The 25,356-nt window shown below is 37.7% G+C and overlaps 1 protein-coding gene across 6 annotated transcripts in view; it reads right to left on the bottom strand.

Moving 5' to 3' along the window:
- Positions 1 to 25,356, bottom strand: part of RABGAP1L (RAB GTPase activating protein 1 like) — a 726,671-nt gene that overhangs the window by 695,868 nt on the left and 5,447 nt on the right. For 2 of the 6 annotated variants that reach the window (XM_042229119.1, XM_060396625.1), the window contains exon 2: positions 9,252 to 9,351. The exons of the other annotated variants lie outside the window; for them this stretch is intronic. The gene's annotated coding sequence lies outside the window, so the exon portion shown is untranslated. The remainder of the gene's footprint in view (positions 1 to 9,251; positions 9,352 to 25,356) is intronic. 6 annotated transcript variants of the gene reach the window in all.

Below are 25,356 nucleotides of genomic sequence, written 5' to 3'. Positions count from 1 at the left end.
GATCACACTCCTCCCTTTCCCTTTACAATTCACATTAGCAGAGATACAGCTAAGCAATAAAGTGGTTAACTACAAAGGAGAATAGAACTACATGGATATGCAAAATGATCACAAATAACAAATGTTGGTGAGGATGTGGAGAAAAGAGAACCCTTCTACACTGTTGGTGGGAAAGTAAACTGGTACAGCCACTGTGGAAAAGAGTATAGAGGTTTCTCAAAAAAACTAAAAATAGAACCACCATGTGACCCAGAAATTCCACTCCTGGGTATGTATCCGGAAAAAAGCAAATCACTAATCAGAAAAGATACATGTCCTCCAATGTTCATAGAAGCATTATTTACAATTGCCAAAATACAGAAACAATCTAAGTGTCCATCAATAGATGAATGGATAAAGGAGAGGTGGTATACACAATGGAGTAATAGTCACAAAAAGAATGAAATGCTACCATTTGCAGCAACATGGATGGACTTGGGGAGCATTATGCTAAGTGAAATAAGTCAGAGAAAGACAAACACTGTATGGTATCACAAGTGGAATCCAAAGTATAAAACAAACTAGTGAATTAAAAAAAAAAAAAAAAAAAAACCACCCAGACACATAGGTAGTGGAAGGGAAGAAGGGAAAGGCAAGAAAAGTGCAGTCGATTAAGAAGTATAAACTATAATACTATGTACAAAATAAATAAGGTACATGGATATACTGCACAGTGTGGGGAATATAGCCATTATTTTAAATAATTATAAATGGAGTGAAAGTGAAGTGAAGTTGCTCAGTCGTATCCAACTCTTTGCTACCCCGTGGACTGTAGCCCACCAGGCTCCTCCGTCCATGGGGTTCTCCAGGCAAGAATACTGGAGTGGGTTACCATTTCCTTCTCCAGGGGATCTTCCCAACCCAGGAATCGAACCCACATCTCCTGCATTGCAGGCAGACACTTTAACCTCTGAGCCACCAGTAGAACCTTTAAAAATTGTGAAATTATGTTGTACAACTGAAACATATAATTTACCTAAATATTGTGTATCAACTGTACCTCAAGGGAAAAAAAGGACATGGAAATGTAATGACAAATTGGGAAATCACCCTCTGCATAACTAAACTCAGTAGTTCTTCTGAAGGTTAGGGTGGGATGGGAGCAGGGCTCTATGCAAAAGATACGGACATTCTGAAACTGCTTAAATTTTAACCACATGAATCCATCACTTTTATAACAAAACAATTATCATTATTACATCTCTCACTAGGAAGCACCTTAAACTGATGTAACTTCTTGCCAAAACATCACCAAGCCTTTCAGAAATTTTTTCCTCTTAATTTTAATGACAATGAAAAAGTATTAGCCATTATTTTGTGAGATTATCCTCACATCTTCATCTACCTGAAACTCAACTATGTAGAAATTTCCTTGGGAGTTTCTACCTGCAATAGTCTATTTGATAAACATTTTTCATTATTAAATGAAACATTTTTCATCTCTACCAAAACAAGTTTGAGCTTTACTGCCCCCTTAAAAATCCAGAGGTCAACATTTAATTCTACTGAAATTTTTTTTTAATTTTAAAGTAAAGGTACACTGTTTTCCACCTGCAAAAATCTGTCCTAGATAAACATCCAATAATACAAGAAAATACAATGACAAGAACACTAAATTTGCTTTCAGTGGAGGTGGTGGTGTAGTCTCTAAGTCATGTCCGACTCTTGTGATCCCATGGACTGTAGCCCACCAAACTCCTCTGTCCATGGGGATTCTCCAAGCAAGAATACTGCAGTAGGTTGCCATTTCCTTCTCCAGGGGATCTTTCCGACCCAGGGACCAAAACGCATCTCCTGTACTGCAGGCAGATTCTTTACCACTGAGCCACCATGGAAGCAATGGAGATCCAGATTCTATCCAACAGTAAGGAAACAGTTCCACAAGTTATGTGGTATTATGCTGCCAAATAATTGTCACAGAAAAATATCCAAAATACACTATCTATTGCAAGCTCATTTCTTTTATTTTTAAATGTGTGTATTTAGTAAACAATGAATGAGGAGATTTACTTTTTACTTGTACTCTTAAATATGTTACAATGATTACATCCTACCCAGGATTTTAAAATAAAGGTGGAAATTTTCAGGAAATAATTATTTGAATGTACAATTTTACATCTTTTTAAAAACTCATTTCAATAAGTAAAACCTAAAATAAAATTCTAAATTACCCTTCAAGTACTTTAAGCACCATAGTTTTCAAAGCAAACTGCATAAAATTTTCTGCCTCTCAGCTGGATATTTTCTTAGTGAACAGTAGCTAGCCAATAGGCTCTGAAGTTAGAGCTAAAAGACTGTAAGGCATCTCCAGGTCTCCTTACATTTCCCAGATCAGTAACAGCCGGATGGCCCAGAGCACTGACATATCCCTCCTGATGCCTCCTATTTCTACAATCATGTTTCAGTGGAGCCATCATGAACCTTAAACAGTCAAGAATCACTGCTTTATACAGAAAACAACATGAGCAGGCCAAGATTGCCACCATAACTCCACCCCAACCTTGAGTGACCTGTGGGATCAACTTCCACACCACTAAGGCTGAGCATCTTCTTAAATAAGCTGGGAATTCTTAGCATACAACTGCCAAGATGAGAAATGAAATACCCTGACTACCACAAACTGAAGAAGTAACCAAAGAGCAGTAGATCGTACTCAGGGTATTGGGTCTACAAATAAATCCTGAGGGGAGTACAAGAGATTAACACTGCAAGGCTTCATGAAACTTCTCTACTACAAGAGACTCTAGATTAGAACAGCTGCCAGAAGACTTCAGATTTTAAAATATTTTTAAGATGGAACACCACAGGCCTATCTGCTCAGCCTCAATCTACTATTGACTGTGAATAGTACTTAGCATCTGGAAAGAGGAGAGGAAGTAAGGGGAAGAGGGGTTACATGCAGGGAAACTTTATTTTTAACTAGATATACTTGTGTATTTATTAAACATTTTACCAAGAGAAAACGCTCATATGGTACCGTGATTTTTAAAATTCAATTAAGACTGAAAATATAAATATTCTTAAAAATCATACACAAGTTAGTGTGAAAAAGTTTAACAGAAGTTTTCTAGAGGGAATGTGGTAAAGAGCAGTGACTGATAACAATTATATGAAATGATGGGATAATAAATACTATGTTCTAACATAGGTCAAGCCCTACTCCAAGCCCTTTTTATATTATATATATCAACTTCTTTAATCATCACACATTATAACCCTTCTTTTACCAAGAAGGAACCTGAGGCACAAGAGCTTATTTTAACTTTCACAAGCCATAGTGATTAAATGATGGAAGCAGGATTTTAACAGTCTGATTCTAAGGGACTTCACTAAGACACAATGTCTCTCACATTAACTGTAAGAAGAAGACAAGAAAAAAGAAAGGCATGAAAATAATAACATAACAGGAAAATTAACAACTTCATTTAAAAAATGGGGTAAAGTAGATTATCTCAAAGAACTTAACAGATAGCAAATAAATATATAAAAAGATGCTCCACATCTAAGTCATCAGGGAAATGCAAACTGAAACGATAAAATACCTCTATACACTTATTAGAAGGACTGAAATCCAGAATACTGACAACACCAACAGCCAACAAGAACATGACATAACAAAAATTCAGTTATTTCCGGCAGGAATGCAAAATGATATGGTCATTCCAGAAGACAATTTGGTGGTTTCTCACTAAACTAGCCATATGATCCAGTGATCACACTCCTTGTTATTTACTCAAAGGAATCAAAAAGTTATGTCCACACAAAACCTGCACATGTATATTTGCAACAGCTTTATTTATATTTACAGAAATGTAGAAGTACCCAAAATTCCTACAATAGGTGAATTCATAAATAATTCAGACAATGGACTATTAGTAAGTGCTAAAAAGAGACAGCATATTAAAAACCAGAGACATCACTCTTCAGACAAAGGTCCATCTAGTCAAAGGTATGGTTTTTCCAGTAGACATGTACGGATGTGAACTGAACCATAAAGAAGGTTGAACACCGAAGAATTAATGCTTTGGAACCGTGGTGTTGGAGAAGACTCTTGAGAGTCCCTTGGACTGCAAGGAGATTCAACCAGTCCATCCTGAAGGAAATCAGTCCTGAATACTCATTGGAAGGACTGATGCTAAAGCTGAAACTCCCAATACTTTGGCCACCTGGTGTGATGAATGGACTCATTGGAAAAACCCTGATGGGGAAAGACTGAAGGCAGGAGGAGGAGGAGACACAGAGGATGAGATGACTAGATGACATCACCGACTCAATGGACATGAGTTTGAGTAAACTCCGGGAGTTGGCAATGGGCAGGGAGGCCTGGCGTAATGCAGTCCATGGGGTCACAAAGAGTCAGACACGACTGAGCAACTGAACTGAACTGACTGATACACTGGAAGGATTGATGCTGAAGCTAAAACTCCAATACTTTGGCCTGACACTAAGACTTGACTCATTGGAAAAGACCTCGATGCTGGGAAAGATTGACGGCAAGAGAAGCGGGCAACAGCGGATGAGATGGCTGGATGGCATCATTGACTCAAATGGACATAAGTTTGAGCAAACTTGGGGAGACGGTGAAGGACAGGGAAACCTGGTATGCTGCAGTCCATTCGGACACGACTGAGTAACTGAACAACAACAATCAAGACATGGAAACACATGGAAGTACTTCAAATTCATAATACTAAGTGAAAGAAGCCAATGTGCAAAGGCTACTTACTGTTAAGATTCCAACTATGCAACATTCTAGAAAATACAAAATTACTGGTGGCAGAAGAAAAATAAGTGGTGGTCAGCTGGGATGGAGGATGAAAAAGCAGAACACGGAGGATTTTTAGGGCAGTAAAACTATTCTGTATGATACTATAGTGGCGGATACATGTTGTTATACATCCACACTCACAAATTGTACAAAACTAAAAGTGGATTCTGATGTACATTACGGACTTTAGGGATGATTATGTATCAACCTAAGTTCATCAGTGGTAATAAATGTACCACTTTGATGTCTGATGCTGACAGTGAAGTAGGCTCTGCATGGAGGACAGGGCAGGAGGGGTCTATGAAACTGTACTTTCTGCTCAAATTTGCTATGAACCTAAAACTTCTCTGAAAAATCATCTATTCAAATATTTTAAAGAAATAGAAATAATAGTATCATAAGGTTAAAAGAAAAAAAATAAAGCAGGGCTGTCTGTGTAACTTGAGTCGTGTTGCCACTTTTTTCCCAAGCTTTACTTACATTTCAAATGAATAGACAATCATGGCCCTTTCTGGCGAAGCATCTTTAGGAGTTCGAAATTTCTGAGAATGCCAGGTTGTGAGTAAGGATGTTAGCTGCTCCAGGATCAGCATGTTCAAATTCACCAACTGAGTACTTCTAGTAAAGTTTGCCACACATCTTTGGCATTCTTACTGTGCTACCAAATTTTAATTCTTATGACATTGAGTTTTCTCCCTCACTTGACACCGTGGACAGCTCCTATGTAATCCTTTCTAAGAATTTCCATTTGAAGAGATTCTGTTCTTTTTTAACACTTTTCCCTTTGGCATTTTACAGGCTGTAAGACTAAGGAAAGAAAAAAGAGAGAGAGAGAGAACAAAGGATATATACCATCTACCACTTAAGGCAAGTTCCAACAGTACTTCTACTTACATTCCAAGGGCCTGAACTTAGTTATATGACCATTCCAGCTTTCAAAAAGAGCTGCGAGATGTAGTCATTATTATCAACTAACATGAGCCCAGCTTAAGAAGATATTACTTCAAAAAAAAAAAAAAAAGATATTACTTCAGAAGAAAGGACAGACAGCTGTTGAGGAAAAATTAGCAGGCTCTGCCACATTCATCCATATACCCTCACCCCAACAGCTGACATATTCAATATATATTTTGAAATAAAAGTTTCTAATAAATTAAACTAAAAAAACCCACACATTTACCTATTCTCCTGTACAAGTTTAAATTCCTCAGTTTCAATATTCCTTCAGAAGGTAGTACCATCCTTGTTATATAAACTTATTTTTTAATATTTAAGAAGCAATTTAGGGTACTCCATAAACAAATAGGCCTTGGAATCCAGCTGTCTGAGTTTAAATCCCAACTCTGCAATTTACTGATAGTGTGACCTCAGATGAATAGCATAATTTCTGTGCCTCAGGTTTCTCATATGCAAAATGATGATAATAATAATAATACCAACTTTCTTAGGTTATTTGCATGTATGAATACATGTATTAAACTTAGATCAGTAATTGACACATAGAAAGCACACAATAAACGGCAAGCCACTATTACTCCCCAGCGTTACGAGCCAACTAATTGTACCACGGTCTTTCCATTATCCTCCAGAGTTTATCAGATCCCAGTACATGAAGATCATTTTTACTTTTGATCTACCTTTTGAAATCAAGGCAATTGTTTCAAACTTTTGATCCTGAGACATTTAATTTTCTAAAACTTTGTTTATACTATTTGGCCCCAACAATAATGCCTTTCTATTTCCTCCTGTTTATCTAATGCCTACAACTCTCATTTCAAATCTCACCTCCTCCACAAAATCTTCACTGTTTATCTAATTCTGGTTAAACAGTATGCAGAGGAGATCTTCAAACACCTGCATTCTCAGCTCCTCACTCCTTGCCCCAGGATGAGTGGTGGCTAAAAGTAAAGGAAAATGGCCAGACTCTCTTCAAATGTTTCAACCCAAACAACATACTACCATGAAGTGAATGCAGTAGCAGATACGAGAATCTGTCATCTACTAAGGCAGACATTAAAGGAATTCGCAAAATGCAAAACCATGCTTTCTCACTAAACTGTTTTTAGAAATAGTTACTTTCCAATAAAATGTATGTCATTTATGTCAACATGCAATGGATTTCTTACCATTACTGTTAATGAACAAATAAGCATTCTAAATTATCAATTTTGCTTCCTAATAGAATAAATATCCCCATGTACACATTCAACATCTTACCTCTGGTCATGCTATTCCCTTTACCTAAAGCCCCCTTCTCTCTCAGCTGGCTATACCTAGACACTACCATGCCTCCAAAACTCAGCTCAAATCATACCTCTTTCATCATCTCCTACCCCTCCTAATGCAAACAATTTCTTCTTACTTGAACTGTCAATGCACTTTATCTGAACCTCTTTCAAGATTAACACCTCTACATGATTTATCTTCCTCGAGGGCAGATTACTATTCATCTTGTTTCTCCAGCTCACAGTGGGCATAAAATGAATGCTTTTGCAATGAATACTTCTAAAACTTAACAACCGGTGGCAAATTGTATTTCAAAGAACAAGAAAAAAGGAAATAAAGACAAATATAAAATGACTTTTACAAACCAAGAATGGGTGGGCAAACATAACTACAGATTTAAAGAGGATCTAAGATGACACTGGGTCCAACTTCTGACCTAAACTATCCCCTCAAAGTGTTTCTCCCAGTAAGATTTCTTAGTTATTAAGAAGAGAAAGAAATTATAGCTACCAGAGCAGAAATGGAATTTATTAAAATATATCTTCAGAAAAGCAAGGAACTGGACTTGTAAAAGGCCACACAGCCAAGGCTATGCCTGAAAGCAAGACTCAACCTTTCCAGTGACGACACCGCTGCTGCTGGCACAGATGTGAGAGCTCGTACCGCCCACATTACCGACAGTCTAGACACTGGGTGGATGCCACACTTAGAATCAGTGCCCCTGCTGCTTCTTAAACTAAACAAGATAGTGGCTACTACTACCAACCCTCACTGGAATGGATTTTTTCCCAGGGTCATCTTTATATTACAAGCTTCTAGTCCAAAACTGGAGATAGGTATTTGACTGATAGAACCCAGGTATGTATCCACGCCCTAAATGAAAAGAGGCCTGGGAGTAAAGCACCTAACGTTTTCCGCTTCTCTAGTAAAAAGACGGCTCTGCCTCATAAATTGAGGAAATTTGCCAAATACAGGCAAGGGGTTCAAATCTTGATGGCATTCAAGCAACCACACTACCCTAAATTGCAACGATCAAAACCATGTAATACTTACAGTGCTGTACCACAGATAACTTCTTAGTGATAAGGAAAATAATAAACTTTATAATAGAACAATTCTACTCTGTTACCACTTTACCCAGTGATCAATCTCAGCATCATTAAGAGTAGGACAATGAGACATGTGCCTCCAGACACAACTATTTGACCCATACAGCACAAACTATAAATACCGGTGCCCAAAATGTTTTAGTTTAAATAAACCTTCAGATCTAGCTTTCAGCTTATAGGAAACAGGAAACAATGGAATAAGTCAGACAAATTCAAAACATGGAATATCTTACAGGACAGCTGGCTAGATGTCTGTATTGTCAAGAGAAGAAAAGGGGTAAAGTGGGGAGACGTATGTAGGTTAAAGTGTACGTAAGAAATTTACAACTAAATGCAACTGCATAGTCCTTGATTAAATCCTGCTTTGAACAAGCCACCAGTATAAATGACATTGTTTAGGACTGAACTGTGCCCCCACTCCCACCACAAAAATATTCTACATATCTTGAAGCCCTAACCCCCAGTATCTCAGAATGTGACTATTTTTGGAGTTAGGGCCTTTAAAAAGGTAAGTTAAAAGGAGGCCATTAGGGCGGGTCCTAATCCAATCTGACTGGTATGCCCTTGTAAAAAGGAAACTCAGACACACAGAAACACCAGGGATGCACTCAGAGAGGAAAGACCACATGAGGACACAGAGAGGCAGCCACCTGCAAGCCAAGGGGAGATTCTCGGGAGAAATACACTGATTTTGGATTTACAGTCTCCAAACTGTGAGAAAATAAATCCTGTCCTTTAAGCCACCTGGTATGTGATATTTGGTTATGGCAGCTCTAGCAAACTAACACAAACATTTTGGGTATAACTGGCAAAATTTTAATTCAGGCTGGGTTTCTGAGGATATTAAGAAATTGTTAATTTAGTTAGGTATGATAATGTGATAATGTGAATATAGTTATATAAGAAAATGTTCTTACTTTTGAGAGATACATTCAAGTAATTAGGGATAAAAATAAACCAATTTCTGTAATTTGCAGTGCTACACCCCAAAAAAGAGATTAAGCCAAAATGAGAAACATAATTTAGATTACTATGTGGGTATTAAGTGAACTGTTTTCTTTCTCATAAATTTCAAATTTTCCATAATGAAAAGTTAAAAGAAAACGTACCTATATGACACTGATTGTGAAAGCTGGACCGTAAGGAAGGCAGAACGCCAAAGAATTGATGCCTTCAAACTGCCGTGCTGGAGAAGACTCCTGAAAGTCCCTTGAACAGCAAGGAAATCAAACCAGTCAGTCTTAAAGGAGATCAACCCCAAATATTCACTGGAAAGACTGATGCTGAAGCGCCAGTATTTTGGTCATCTGATGTGAACAGACGACTCACTGGAAAAGTCCCTGATGCTGGGAAAGATCTAGGGCAGGAGAAGATGTCAGAGGATGAGATGGCTGTCTACAGCCAACAGTGCAATGAACAGGAACTTGGGCAAACTCTGGGAGATGGTGAGGGACAGGGAGGCCTGGAGAGCCGCAAGCCATGGGGTCACAAAGAGTCGGACATGACTGGGTGAGTGAACAACGTGATACTGACTGAAAGAGGACAAACTGATCATACAATAGAACAGAGATTCCGGAAATAAATGCCCACAACTAAAGACTCAAATGAGGAACAAAAGTAATAGGAAAAACTGTTTTCACAAATATTTAACAAGTGTATACTATGTGCCAAGTACTGTGCATACAGAGGTAAACAAAAGAGACATGGTCCTGCCCTTAAGGGGCTTATAATCTAACAGAGGAAAGACTTGTAAAAACAAAGTAAATACAATAAGTACAAATGGAAGAAAAACAAATAAAAATGTAAGATTTTCGTAACAATCACTTTTTTTTTTAAAGGGAGCTCCTCAGGGTTCTATTCTGGGTCTCTTCAACTCTACCCACTTAATCTCAATTAGTACATTTCAAACCCAGACATCTTTCTCACATCTTATACCATTTGTCAAGCTGCCTACAGACATCTTGGAGAAGGAAATGGCAACCCACTCCACTGTTCTTGCCTGGAGAATCCCAGGTACGGGGGAGCCTGGTGGGCTGCCATCTATGGGGTCGCACAGAGTAGGACACGACTGAAGCGACTTAGCAGCAGCAGCAGCAGCAGCAGCAGCTACAGACATCTACAATGTCAAACTCCAAAACACTACTCTTCCTTTAATCCCTCTTGGTAAACCTGCCCAAGAATTATGACTCCTTCTCTTTCACTCCTAAATCAAACATATCACAAAGTCCCAATGATTTTGTCTCATAAAAATTTCTTAAATCTGTCCACTCCTTTCAAGCTTCACTACTCCCATCCTAGTTGAGTTACCTGGATTACTGTAACAATTTCCTAAACTGTCTTCCATACTCTAGCCTACTTCTCTCCAAATCAACTCTACACACCCAGGCCAAAATAATCTCTCTAGAACAAAATCTAATGTGTGTCTCAGATGGTGAAGAATCCACCCACAATGCAGGAGACCTGGGCTCAATCCCTGGGTTGGGAAGATCCCCTGGGGAGAGCACAGCAACCCACTCCAGTATTCTGGCCTGGAGAATCCCCATGGGTGTGGCAGGCTCCAGTCCATGGGGTCGAAAGAGTCAGACATGACTGAGCAACTAAGCACAGCACAGCATTCTTAGAATAAAGCCCACATCTTAAATGATCTGTAAGACCCACCATCACCTGGCCCCTGCTCACCTTTACAGCCTCATGTGTTACCATGTGCTCTCCCCGTTCCTTCAAATACACTGCTGTCCACTTCCTTCTTTCACTCTTCAGATCTGCTATGTTCTTCCCTGCTTCTGGACCTTCATATCTGCTCTCAATCTCCAGGACTCCCACATCATCTTCCCTGGCTAACTCCTACTCCTTCTGATCGTAGAATCTCTCCTCTGGCTAAGGTGCCCCTCCTCTGAGCTACCCCTGCAGCTCAAATGGCCTATCATTATACTTATCACAGAGCACAGTAATTGCCAAACTCCTCCCTAAACTATAAATTCTATGATGGCAGGGTATCTCTGTTATTAGTACCTAGTATATCAAAGCCCTTGATTGGATACATTAACTGTATCAACAATAATTACTAAATTGATCTTCATTTTCATATGATTTATCTTCAACTGGACCCCAAAATTGCATCTTTTTCAATCCAAAAAGTCCTGACATGTTATTTATTCTGTGGGAGGATTACTTAGGATTTAGAAAACTGTCAGAACTTCTTATAAGTGCATTTTATTTTCACTTCAAATATGAAACTTAAAAAAAGTTCCAGTTTTCAAAGCAGAGTAGTTACAATCCTATTTCAACTTCCCTCCTTATTCTCATTTCCTTGACCTCTCAAACATTATATCAATAAGTCTCTGATAGGGAAAGCACCTTCCCAGATATATGTAGAAAGATGTTTCACTGCAGAAATGCCTTTTTTTTTTCTTCACCACAGCTACTGGCTTGTGGGACCTCGGTTCCTCAACCAGGGATCAAACCCAGGCCGGTGGCAGTGAAAATATGGAGTCCTAACCACTGGATCACCAGGGAAATCCAGAAATCCTATTATTTCTAAAACTAAAAAAATGTTAACTCAACAAATCATCCTTCTATCTAAGGTAAAAAAGCAGTATCCAGTATCATGTTTTTGTTAAGTAACAAGAGTTTTTAATTACTCTTGCCAAACACTGAAGCATATTCCTTCAAGCATCAGTCAAAAAAGTTCTGAAAAAAAATTAGACCATAAGAGTAATTTTCCTAGCTAAATAATTCTAGTTTTTAACTAAATTAAAAACAATTGTTGGAATTATTTGGGAGGCAGAGTGTCCCAACATTTCTCAACAACATTCAACTATAACTAAAATGTGTTACACTTAGGGTTGTCAGATAAAACATAAGGCACTCATTTTAATGTTGAATCTCAGAAAAACAATTTTATTTATTTGGAATATACATCCCAAATAGTGTATGTATTTTTATTTGTTAAATCTGGCAACCCTAGTTATACTAACAAATTTATCATTGCTAGCAAAATCTAATTTTACTTATGCTTTTTTCATTATAAAAGTTACACAAACTTAGGAAAAAAAATTTTTTTTTAAAGTTGGCATTTCAGTGCATTCCTGATATTTTTCTTATAATTTTAAATGGTTACATTCACTCTTCCTTAAAATGATAGTCTTTCTAATTATTTTTATGCTACACAATGGTTCTTGCAATAAGTGTACCATATCTTAAAGTCTCCTATTGTTGAAAATTTAAGTTGCTTCCAATAAGCCACTACTATAATGCTGCTCTGAATAGTTTCCTGCAAACACCTATTTCTTATCTTGGCCTTCTTTCTTCTGTAGTTATTTCTTTAGGATATTCTCAGAAGGAAAGCTACTGATCAGATTTATAAAACAATTATGAATAGTCTAAAAATTCTAGATACATCCTACCAAATTGCAATCCAGTAGCACTATCTGAATACACCTGCTTTACTAATATCTAACCAGCATTACATGTAACTGTTTTTTTAAAAATCTGAAATAAGTATAAAGTAGTATTCCATTTTGTTTTAGTCAGCATTTCTTTGATTACTGAGAAGATCACACATTCTTCTAACAGTTGCTTACAGGTTGTATATCCTCTAATATCAACTGTCTGCTCATTTCCTTTACCCATTTCAAACATGTTTTTGTTCAATATAATATTCCCAAATGAAGACTAAAACAGCCCACTGTCTAAAATTCTAGTCACGTGCACCAAAGGAAAAACTAGTTTATATCTACAATTCCAACTGCCTTCCAGAAATTACTACAAAAGTTACTTTTACTGTAAACTTTCATTTTATTTATATGTATATTATCTCAAAGTTCATTTCATAGAAATTATAACTCTCATAATCGAAATTAATTAAAAAGAGATGACTACAATTTCCTAATATTTAGAGTAAATACCAGAAAGATCAGTTCAACTTAATACTTAGGTATGCCACAGAACCTAATATGATCATCAAAACAGAAATCAAGTTGCAGGTCTAATCTCTTTAATAATCTAGATACACCAAAAAACTGAGTCTGCAATCAGAGTTAATTCGCCAGTGCTGTCAGTAATCTTACAAATATAAATATGCACTACTGGTTTCAAGAGAAGAGAAAGAAAATAATTAAGTAGCTAAGCCCAACTTCATCAACACCATTCGAGCAGGACTCAAAGCTCACCCAAGCTAACAGCAGAGATTTTAGAAATAATCTAATTCAATCTCTTTTCTCTCCTATCCCCCACCCATTTTGCAATGGAAGAAACCAAGGCATAATGAAGTAAAATGAACTTTCAAGACAGTCATAAAGCTACTTAGGGGGAAGAATGTCTGCTTCATTCTCTAGTAACAAAACTTTATTGAGCGAATTATTTGAAGCTCTAGAGATAACAGAAGTGATAAAAACCAGTTAAGTCCTTGCTCTCAAAGAGCATATAAGCTACTGGAGAATGGAAGAAAGGAAGGAGGGAGTGAAGAAAGGGACAGAGGGAGAAAGGAAAGAAGAAAGTTTCTATGACAGGAATAAGTATTCTGCATGAAAATACATAGGGCAACGTGGCAGAGCAAGCCGAGAGCATCAAGAACCACTTCAGATTAGGTGGTTTGGGAAAGACTCAGAAAACAATTTTTTTAAGCAGAGATCTGAATGACAGGAAGTCAGCAACAGGAAAATCAAAGGAGAGAGCAATCTGATTAGATTCTTTTATATCCAAATGTTAGTCAAGGTACAGCTGGAGGTGACAGCGAGGGTGGCAATGCTTCTTTTGATCAAAATGTGCACCATTCTGCAGTAAAGACACTACATTTATACTAGATTTAATAATACTAGACTTAATAATAAATACTAGATTTAATAATAAATACAGCACTAACTTGATCTGTTGCAAATGACACAAACTAAGATAAAATACTACTATAGGAAAACATCTAAATCATGATGATTTAACTTAATCTGCTTTGAAAGACAGAGAATAATTAACCAACTTTTCAATTATCACATTTGAAGGTGACAAGTAATTTTTTAAATTCTTAGATATTAGTGAAGGAATCAGTACAAGATAATGCTAATAAAGATTCACAAATAAGATGGAAAATTAACATTAGTCAGAAACTTCAGTTTCCTACTTTTCTAATCCATGGTTTGACACTTGCATAACAACAGCCTAAGACTTTTTTTTCCAGCAAAACTACTTATCTTAAATGACCCTAGGGATATTGGGCTCAGAAAATAAGATGTTTTAGTTAATAATTCTGCCTTTTTTTAAATTAGTTATTTTTAATACATGAATGTATCATTTTCCCCACTGCAATCAATTTCCTGAAATACATGGTTTTACTTCTTTACATTCCTCCACAGCACTTAACATGACGCCTTGCAAACCACAGAGATGTAATGAAATGACAGATCCCAACAGGAGTAGCAGTCACATAGATCGCAACAACTTGTGGCATGAAGGGGCTAAAGGATAGGTGGGGGTAGGCAGGGAGGGGGACACTTCATTTCTAGAAATGTCTTAACACACTATCACAGAGGAACAGCTCTACAGTCCATAAGCCTTGAATAAGTTGTGCTCAGCTCACTGAAAAATCATTTTGTAATCAAGTAAGTAGTTTAGTATTGTAAGCATTTTAATAACTGAAAAATAAACCAAACTTTTAAACTTTAAGTAAATTAAAAACCACCCAACCAGTTAATGAGGGTTTAAGCCAGACTACAGATGTTATGCTACATCTGATCCAATCAGGTTTCACCCATCCTCCTTCACATAAAGCTACAGGCCCTTCCCATCCATCTCCCATCTGAGGTCAAGAGTGCTGGTGCAAAAATCTCTGCTTTCATTCCCCCAGCGATCCAGTTCTCCTTCACCCTAATTCTTGGTTTGCTGCTTTCAAACAAAGTTACTAATACAGAAGGAGTACCAAGGATTCTGGCTTGAAAAGAGAGCTAAGAATACCTACCATCTACGGAGCACCTTCTATACACCAGGCACCTATTTCTAAAATTTCAGAGTCATGAGGCATTATTACTACTTCATTATCAGTTCAGTTCAATTCAGTCGCTCAGTCATGTCCGACTCTTTGCGACCCCATGAGTCGCAGCACACCAGGCCTCCCTGTTCATCACCACCTCTCGGAGTTCACTCAGACTCACGTTCATCAAGTTGGTGATGCCATCCAGCCATCTCATCCTCGGTCGTCCCCTTCTCCTCCTGCCCCCAATCCCTCCCAGCATCAGAGTCTTTTCCAATGTGTCAACTCTTCGCATGAGGTGGCCAAAGTACTGGAGTTTCAGCTTTAGCATCATTCCTTCCAAAGAAATCCCAGGGTTGATCTCCTTCAGAATGGACTGGTTGGATCTCCTTGCAGTCCAAGGGACTCTCAAGAATCTTCTCCAACACCACAGTTCAAAAGCATCAATTCTTCGGCACTCAGCCGTCTTCACAGTCCAACTCTCACATCCATACATGACCACAGGAAAAACCATAGTCTTGACTAGATGGACCTTAGTCAGCAAAGTAATGTCTCTGCTTTTGAATATGCTCTCTAGGTTGGTCATAACTTTTCTTCCAAGGAGTAAGCGTCTTTTAATTTCATGGCTGCAGTCACCATCTGCAGTGATTTTAGAGCCCAAAAAAATAAAGTCTGACACTGTTTCCCCATCTATTTGCCATGAAGTGATGGGACCAGATGCCATGATCTTAGTTTTCTGAATGTTATACATATATATAAACCCAGAAGTAAGGTTACTTACCCAGGGTCACACAGCTAGTAAGTTTGTCAGACATAGGGTTCTTTCCTTCCAAAAAACAGATCAATAACAAGGCCAAGATGATGGTAATAAGAGGCACAGCCACGAAGACAAGTGAACAAGGTCAGAAAGCAGCAAATTCAGAAAAAGGAACTCTACAGTCTTTTCCACCTACTTAATTTTTTTTATATTCAGAAGCATCTTTATTTTTAAATTGGAAGAAAACTGCTTTACAATGTTGTATTGGTTTCTGCCATACAACACCACAAATAAGCCATAGTTATATACATATATACCACCTCCCTCTTGAGCTTCCCTCCTCTTCCCCTACCCCCATTCTCCAGGTCACCACAGACAGAGCACCAGGCCCACCTACTTGAAATCCACTGCCATCACAACAATTACATGCTTGACAAGGCCTGGGGAAAGTTTTTCAGGCTGATAATGAAATTTGGAGACTACACGATTTGCTCAAAGACTGTATTTTTTATATACTAGTTATTATTCATTTTAAGAAATTTTCATTTAATAATGTTAATGATAGATCCAAATGAGCTCTAACACAGTTTACAAAACCACCTTAAAAGTACTACTGTAGTAATACTTTTAAAAGCATTTAAAAGTAAATGCCAGACACAATAAGAAAAAAAAGCTGGAAGAAACATTTATGAGAACTAAACAATGTGCCAGAAACTGTGTTATTTCTCCTCTACACTCATTAACATATTCAAGATAAATAACTCTATGTAGTACGATTATCCCCATTTTATAGATAATTTCCCCAATGCCACACACAGCCAAGATTCAAATCGAGGGGAGACCAATTCCAGAGCCCTGGACAAAATAGCTTTTGTTCTCAAAAAGCCTATACTGTAGTCTAAAGTAGAAACAGACAAGCTACAATGCAATGTCATTAGTATCACAACAGGGAGGAAAATAAGATGCTCCAAAAACACAGATAAGAGATATCTAACAGATTTCTAACAGTCTACAATCTCAGTGAAGGCTTTCAAGATGATAGCATCCAGACTGAGAGAGACAACTATAAGTCATCCAGAAGAAAAAAATAACCTGGTCTATACTCTCAAAAGGACTTGATACCCAAATGGTCAAGAATCCTAAGTCTGATATTTTATATAAGCAAATACCTGGAGAAGGAAATGGCAACCCACTCCAGTACTGTTGCCGGGAGAGCCCCTGGAAGAGGAGCCTGGTGGGCTATAGTCCATGGGATCACAGAAGAGTCACACAGGACTTAGCGAATGAACAATGCAAGCAAATAATTTCTAGCCAATGTTACACAGCAAAGGCTGTGCTGAACTATGTCTGAAAGTGAAAGAAAGAGAAGTCTCTCAGTTGTATCCAACTCTTTGCGATCCTGTGAACTGTAGCCCGCCAGGCTCCTCCATCCATGGAATTTTCCAGGCAAGAATACTGGAGTGGGTTGCCATGCCCTCCTACAGGGGATGTTCCCAACCCAGGGATCAAACTTGGGTCTCCTGCATTGAAGGCAGACTCTTTACTGTCTGAACTATGTCTAATATTCCATAAAAGATGCAGTCTATGCGTCATATGGTCTTCCCTGGTGGCTCAGTAGTAAAGAATCCGCCTGCAATGCAAGAGACATGGGTTCAGTATGTGGGTTGGGAAGATCCCCTGGAGAAGGGAATGGCAAACTACTCTTATCTAGAGAATTCTACGCACAGAGGAGCCTGGACAGAGGGGTTGCAAAAAGGGTCAAATATGACTGAGCAATAGACAACAACAAAGATGTGTCATATATAAGAAAAAAACTAAATCTAAGGTTATTCAAAGCCCTTTGGAAATCAATCACTCAAGATAAACAATTTGATAACTGACATAAGAGTTTACCCTCTGGTTTTCACACTATTTCATATTTTAAAATCTTTCTAAGAAAAAACTTTCATGCCTTCATAAATGAACTATACAGACCATACATTTAACCTTTTCTTGTAAGAGAGAACATGACAAACTTTCATTATTATTCTATATATACTACTAGAAATACAACAGATACCCAAAGCTAAATAGGTGCGCAAGACTGTTTTCCTTTACTATCTATGGTTTTTAGAGTTGGGTTGTGTGTGTGTGTATAGTTTTTCCTATTTCTTCCTTGATATCAATGTCAGCAATCTGTTATTATCAGTATGTATATTTATGACACCATTTCAATTCTATATTATTCTTTTTAATCTGCTACTTTAGAAACCACAGCATCATATATAAAATAAAAGTAAATTCTCAGTGACAGCTTTATTTTTAAGTAATTACTTATTAAAAATTACATCCATTTGGGGGTTTCTGCGTCTTTCGAGAAGAAGATAAGGAGCTACTGAGTCTACCCAAGTAAAGTAAAGAGTTACAACTTCAAATTTTCATACCTTAAGATGCGCCTCTCACCTTCTTTAAACTCAACTCAGATCAGGTTACAGAACCCTCTGAAGCTTTCCTGTAAGACACATCGTACACTGCCCCCATCCTGGCTACACTCCACTGTACTTGTATGTTTCTCCAATATGACTGTCATTTCCTTAACTGTCTCTTATCTCTGCTTCTCAAGCATTGAATCCTTTCCTTGCCTTACAAACGCCTGCTGAATAAAACAGTGTCGGAGAATGAAACCAACTGTATAAAGAGCCATAAAACTGTAACACCCCATACAATAAAAATGACGTTTCATACTCATAATGGTAACTTTCATGTGGAAATACACACTTATGAAATCTAAATTTGAGGGAAAATCACAAGAAAAGTATTAAGCGCAAGCAAGCAACAATATACTATTAAGCTGTTTTACCCACTGCACCCTCAAAAAAATCTGTTTATCTTGTGGGGAAGAAAGCAAAATACATATTCTTTCCAGGCAACCATAATATATTTTTCCACCCTCAGTGCAAACAAATAAATAAATAAACTGACATTTAAAGAACAGTGATTGTTAATTATCCAAGCTAAAATAAAAAGTTTTGGGGGTATATCTAGCTATTTTGAGGTACAAGAATAAAATAAAAGTCACCCATTACAAACACTCATAGATCCTGCTGTTGGAAGCATCTCTGAGGTCACCTAATGTTATTTAATACTCCTCCTCATTGCAGAAAGAATTCAGGTTGCTAGAGATGATCCAATCCACTTTCTACTCAATACATCCCTACATTTCTTTTTTTTTTTTTTTTTTTTCATCCCTACATTTCTGCCTCCACTTGCCTTTCACTCACTGATCCTCTGGACCCACACAAAATGTCTTCTGCTGTTCAGACACCCGCCTATCAAAATCTGCTTACTCGATTTATTTTATGGTTTGACTTATTTGAGTGATTAAAAGTAATATATGTGTTTATCTATTTCAAAGACTTCTTTGGCATCTCAAAAAATTTCCCAGTAAAATGAAAACACCAGGCACATTTATAGGTTCCCTGTTGTAAATCTTACCTTCTTAGGTTCTCATAATTACCCTATGAAACACTCAAGGCAAGTATCATCAACCCCATTTAAAGAAATCATCAATACAGAGTAGCAGTTGAGAGTTGCTATGAAGTAATTTAGGAGCGAAAGAGACTTGCCTCTTATGAGCTATGTAATCATAAGTTATGACCTTCTCTAAGCTTGTTCCTTTACCTGCAAACTGGACACTGTAATAGTTCCTACCTCAGGTAGTTATTGTGAAGATTAACTACATAATACACATTATCTTACAGAATAACCCATTCACACTCAATAATGTTAGTTTTTGTTATTATTATTATGCAAAGAGGAAAAACTGTGGCAAATCACTTACACTCTCAGAATTTCATTGCAACACTACATCAAGAATTGAGCTCTTAGGCCCTACCTACCTTGTCTTCCACAAAACCAAAAAATGTTCTCAGTAATTTGTGGCTTAAAGCACATGTTTTTTTTCCATTCAATTTGACCAACCATAATGTATAAAATCTACTATCATGCTCCTCTTCCAAATAAAATTTTCACAAGTATAAAAATTACTGAAGTTCTCTATCTAGAAAAATTAATTCTCAATGGCACATAATAAAGTTCCACCATGACTTAGCATGTAAACAATAATGAAACTTACAAGTAAAATGAGAAGCATCACATTAATTGCTAAATGAACTAGTTTCTATGAACTACTATTATTGGATTATCCTTTAAAACCTTTATCTGGTACCTTCATATGGTAGAGATTGCTATTTTATTGTTTGTGAAATCAAGTGCAAGGAGAGAAACCTGTTTCACCTATCAAAATTATTGACAGTGCCAACAAGAAATATAAAATGCATGCCAGAATTTTAAAAAAATCAGAACACCCCACTGTTCACAGCAGCACTATTTATAAAAACCAAGTCATGGAAGCAACCTAAGTATCCACTGTCAGATGAATGGATAAAGAAGATGTGGTGTATATATACACAATGGAATATTACTCAGCCATAATGCCATTTGCAAAAACACAGATGGACCTAGAGATTATCATACTAAGTAAAATATTCCAGAGAAAGACAAATATCATATGATATCAGATATTATACGTGGAATCTAAAAAGTGATACAAATGAACTTATTTACAGAACAGAAATAGACTCACAGGCAGAGAAAACTTATGGTTACCAAAGGGGAAAAAGAGGGTGGGAGGGATAAACTGAGTGTTTGGTATTAACATATACACACTACTATACAGAAAATAAACAACTAGGACTTAGTATATAGTACCGAGAATTATATTCAATATCTCATAATAACCTACAATTGAAAATAATCAAAAATTATATATATATTTATATCTGTGTTCAGTTCAGTTGCTCAGTCGTGTCCAACTCTTTGCGACCCCATGAACCACAGCACGCCAGGCCTCCCTGTCCATCACCAACTCCCGGAGTCCACCCAAACCCATGTCCATAGAGTCAGTGATGCCATCCAACCATTCATCCTCTGTCATTCCCTTCTCCTCTTGCCCTCAATCTTTCCCAGCATCAGGGTCTTTTCAAATGAGTCAGCTCTTCGCATCAGGTGGCCAAAGTATTGAAGTTTCAGCTTCAACACAGTCCCTCCAATGAACACCCAGGACTGATCTCCTTTAGGATGGACTGGTTGGATCTCCTTGCAGTCCAAGGGACTCTCAAGAGTCTTCTCCAACACCACAGTTCAAAAGCATCAATTCTTCGGCACTAGCTTTCTTTATGGTCCACCTCTCACATCCATACATGACCCCTGGAAAAACCATACCCTTGACTAGATGGACCTTTGTTGGCAAAGTAGTGTCTCTGCTCTTTAATATGCTATCCCTTGTTGGTCACAACTTTCCTTCCAAGGCGTAAGAGCCTTTTAATTTCATGGCTGCAATCACTATCTGCAGTGATTTTGGAGCCCAGAAAAAAAATAAAGTCAGCCGCTGTTTCCACATCCATTTGCCATAAAGTGATGGGATCAGATGACATGATCTTAGTTTTCTGAATGTTGAGCTTTAAGCCAACTTTTCACTTTCATCAAGAGGCTCGTTAGTTCCTCTTCACTTTCTGCCATAACGGTGGTGTCATCTGCGTATCTGAGGTTATTGATATTTCTCCCGGCAATCTTGATTCCAGCTTGTGCTTCCTCCAGCCCAGCATTTCTCATGATGTACTCTGCATATAAGTTAAATAAGCATGGTGACAATATACAGCCTTGACGTACTCCTTTTCCTATTTGGAACTAGTCTGTCGTTCCATGTCCAGTTCTAACTGTTGCTTCCTGACCTGCATAACAGGTTTCTCAAGAGGCAGGTCAGGTGGTCTGGTATTCCCATCTCTTTCAGAATTTTCCAGTTTATTATAATCACACAGTCAAAGGCATTGGCATAGTCAATAGAGCAGAAATAGATGTTTTTCTGGAACTCTCTTGCTGTTTCCATGATCCAGCGGATGTTGGCAATTTGATCTCTGGTTCCTCTGCCTTTTCTAAATCCAGCTTGAACATGTGGAAGTTCATGGTTCACATATTGCTGATGCCTGGCTTGGAGAATTTTGAGCATTACTTTACTAGCATGTGAGATGAGTGCAACTGTGCGGTAGTTTGAGCATCTTTGGCATTGCCTTTCTTTGGGATTGGAATGAAAACAGACCTTTTCCAGTCCTGTGGCCACTGCTGAGTTTTCCAAACTTGCTGGCATATTGAGTGCAGCACTTTCACAGCATTATCTTTTAGGATTTGAAATAGCTCAACTGGAATTCCATCACCTCCACTAGCTTTATTCATAGTGATGCTTCCTAAGGCCTACGTGACTTCCCATTCCAGGATGTCTGGCTCTAGGTGAGTGATCACAGCATCGTGATTATCTGAGTCGTGAAGATCTGTGTGTGTGTGTGTGTGTGTGTGTGTGTGTGTGTATTTTTTTTTAATTGAAGAATAGTTGATTTAAAAAGTGCTGGTTTCAGGTGTACAGCAGAGTGATTAAGTAATTAAATAAAATAAATACATAATCAGAGGCCTAGACTCATTACTCTGGGAGATAGTGAAGGACTGCGAGCCTGGCATGCTGTAGTCCACGGGGTCACAAAAAGTTGGATATGACTTAGCCATGAAATTAAAAGACGCTTACTCCTTGGAAGAAAAGTTATGACCAATCTAGAGAGCATATTCAAAAGCAGAGACATTACTTTGCCGACTAAGGTCTGTCTAGTCAAGGCTATAGTTTTCCAGTAGTCATATATGGATGTGAGAGTTGGACTGTGGAGAAGGCTGAGCGCCAAAGAATTGATGCTTTTGAACTGTGGTGTTGGAGAAGATTCTTGAGAGTCCCTTGGACTGCAAGGAGATCCAACCAGTCCATTCTGAAGGAGATCAACCCTGGGATTTCTTTGGAAGGAATGATGCTAAAGCTGAAACTCCAGTACTTTGGCCACCTCATGCGAAGAGTTGACTCATTGGAAAAGACTTTGATGCTGGGAGGGATTGGGGGCAGGAGGAGAAGGGGACGACCGAGGATGAGATGGCTGGATGGCATCACGGACTCGATGAATGTGAGTCTGAGTGAACTCCGAGAGGTGGTGATGAACAGGGAGGCCTGGTGTGCTGCGACTCATGGGGTCGCAAAGAGTCGGACGCGACTGAGTGACTGAACTGAACTGAACAAACAAACTTATGCAAAAAAATTTTTATAGGTTCACTAGTACTAGCAAACAGGTGGTCCAGATATTTGAATAATAACATCTAACTTAATTTTTCCCATTAACTTTACCAGGAAGCTTGGCTTAGTGTTAAAAGAAGATTCTACAATATTAAGAGAAAAAAATAGATGCAGGAAAGAGGACATTAACTAAAATACAATTTAGTACCAACTTGATAAACAACATCTTTGCATAGAAAGACTAGCACAAAGTCTTTAACATTAGTCCAAACCTGACCACTAACAGTAGGGCAAAATATGAGACAGAGATTTTAAATGAAAGAATACAGCCCATGAGAGAAGACCTCTGTGGAAATAAAATAATAAATGATTAAGGTCTGATGGATATTAGCTGCTGAGACAACAAAATTACTATAAAACAACCTAAGAAACCATATTATCTGCCAGTATATGTATAGTCTCCCTTCAGAGGTTGACTTCTCACTAAACAAAGAAATAATTTATCCCAAGTGTCTTATCAAGATAAATTTACTAAAGAGAAACTATTGAAGGAAATACCTAATAACCACTCTAACAAACATTTGCATTTATACAATGCTCTTAGAAATGGGGTTCAAAAATGACAAAGTACATCTTGAAGCACAGAATAAATACTCAACATTGTTTATCAAAAACTAACATTACACTTCTCTTAAACCTTCAAAACTGAAAAACCACAAGTTTGTATTTTCTCTAAAAATAGTGTTTGTTATTTGCATCCCCTCTGGTGGAAGTTTGATTTTTAAGGTCCTGTAATTTTTTGCCTGGCTTCTCTGGTGGCTCAATGGTAAAGAATCTGCCTGCCAATGCAGGAAACACAGTTCAATCCCTAGGTCAGGAAGATTCCCCTAGAGGAGGAAATGGCAGCCCACTCCAGTATTATTGCCTGGGAAATCCCATGGAAAGAAGAGCCAAATGAGCTATACAGTCCATGGGGTCACAAACTGAGTGTCTGAACATGCATACATACAATTTTTCCTACTGCTGATAATGAGGGCAGAATACAGGTGCACATAAAACACAGGGAAAGGGTGAAATTCAGAACTCCTTCACTGGTACAAATGAATTCTACGCTTGACTTTTAAAACATGCTACTTTCCTGGAAATGCGGCATACAAAGAAAAAAAAATACCCACTGGGTGTGCATGGCTCTTATATTTGTGACTTAAGAGATAAGTCTTCAAAGAGCCAAATCACTTACTTTTAGTCATTTACCAGGTAGACTGTATTCTCACCAAAAATTCCAACAATTGGTGGGTGGCGTGTGTGTTATACATACACATCAATGTATATGCGTTTAGGAAAATGTTTGCATAGTTTAATAACACTGTGTACCACATACACACACAAAAAAACTGATAGTAGAAAATTTTAATAAACTCAATTTGTAAAAACCTAACATGTTAAAAAAAAAAAAAAACCTACCTCTGTGCTGACATGATTAGCTGCACCATTCAAGTGGTGTGAAGTATCTGAAGCATGCTGCCTCTAAACTCTTATCATGCTATTTGGGATGTGCTATCTTGTGAAGCAGTTTACGTGAAACTGCTAAAATCTACAGTAACAGGACAATATACATATCAGAACTTTAAATGAGGAAAACAATATGGCAAAGACATTCATTCAAATTTATTTTGGAACCAAATCTCAACCCCAAAATTCCTTGTCAACCATCCAGAAGTAACCCAACTTATTACCAAGAAGTTTTGTTCTTGGTTTTTTTTTTTACTATAGCAACTTCATTACCAAGATTACCAAAATTTTTCACACACTTCCAGCAGTCTGTATGTGTTACCTGGCAACAATCTAAAAGGGCTTTTACTTTATAGAACTGGTAGGTCAAAGAGAAGTAAAGCTTCTTCAAATTGACTGTGCATCATTTTAATTAGAAGCAGTGAGTATGAAATCTTCAACAGGCAGAAAATCTTGAGAATCAGTTTCATTAACAGACACAACATACTGTCATTTGTCTTCATTTCCCGTATGGAACAAAGCAAGCTCCATCCAGGACTTCAAAACATCCCCAGTCGTACAGGTTGTCAAAGACATAAATGCTGAAATCAAAGAACTACTTGAGTAAAGAATCTAGCAAGCCTTCACAACTGGCTGTGGTATGAATACCCTGCTTTGCTGTCCTAAATTCTGAAAACTAGTCAGCTCAGCTGTGGATCTGTATCAACTGCCTTTCTGCCTAAGCCAAACCTGCCTCCAAATTAAGACCCAGTCATTTAGAAAGCACATTTTAGAAGATGCTTTAAAAAGACTTTCAAAACTGCTTCCTGCTATAGCCAATTTGATGCTATTTGGCAAAACAAA

Source organism: Ovis aries, chromosome 12 (assembly GCF_016772045.2).
Source record: "Ovis aries strain OAR_USU_Benz2616 breed Rambouillet chromosome 12, ARS-UI_Ramb_v3.0, whole genome shotgun sequence".
NCBI lineage: Eukaryota > Metazoa > Chordata > Mammalia > Artiodactyla > Bovidae > Ovis > Ovis aries.
Note: the sequence above shows the minus strand (reverse complement) of the source record. Positions and strands in the feature narration are given on the sequence as shown.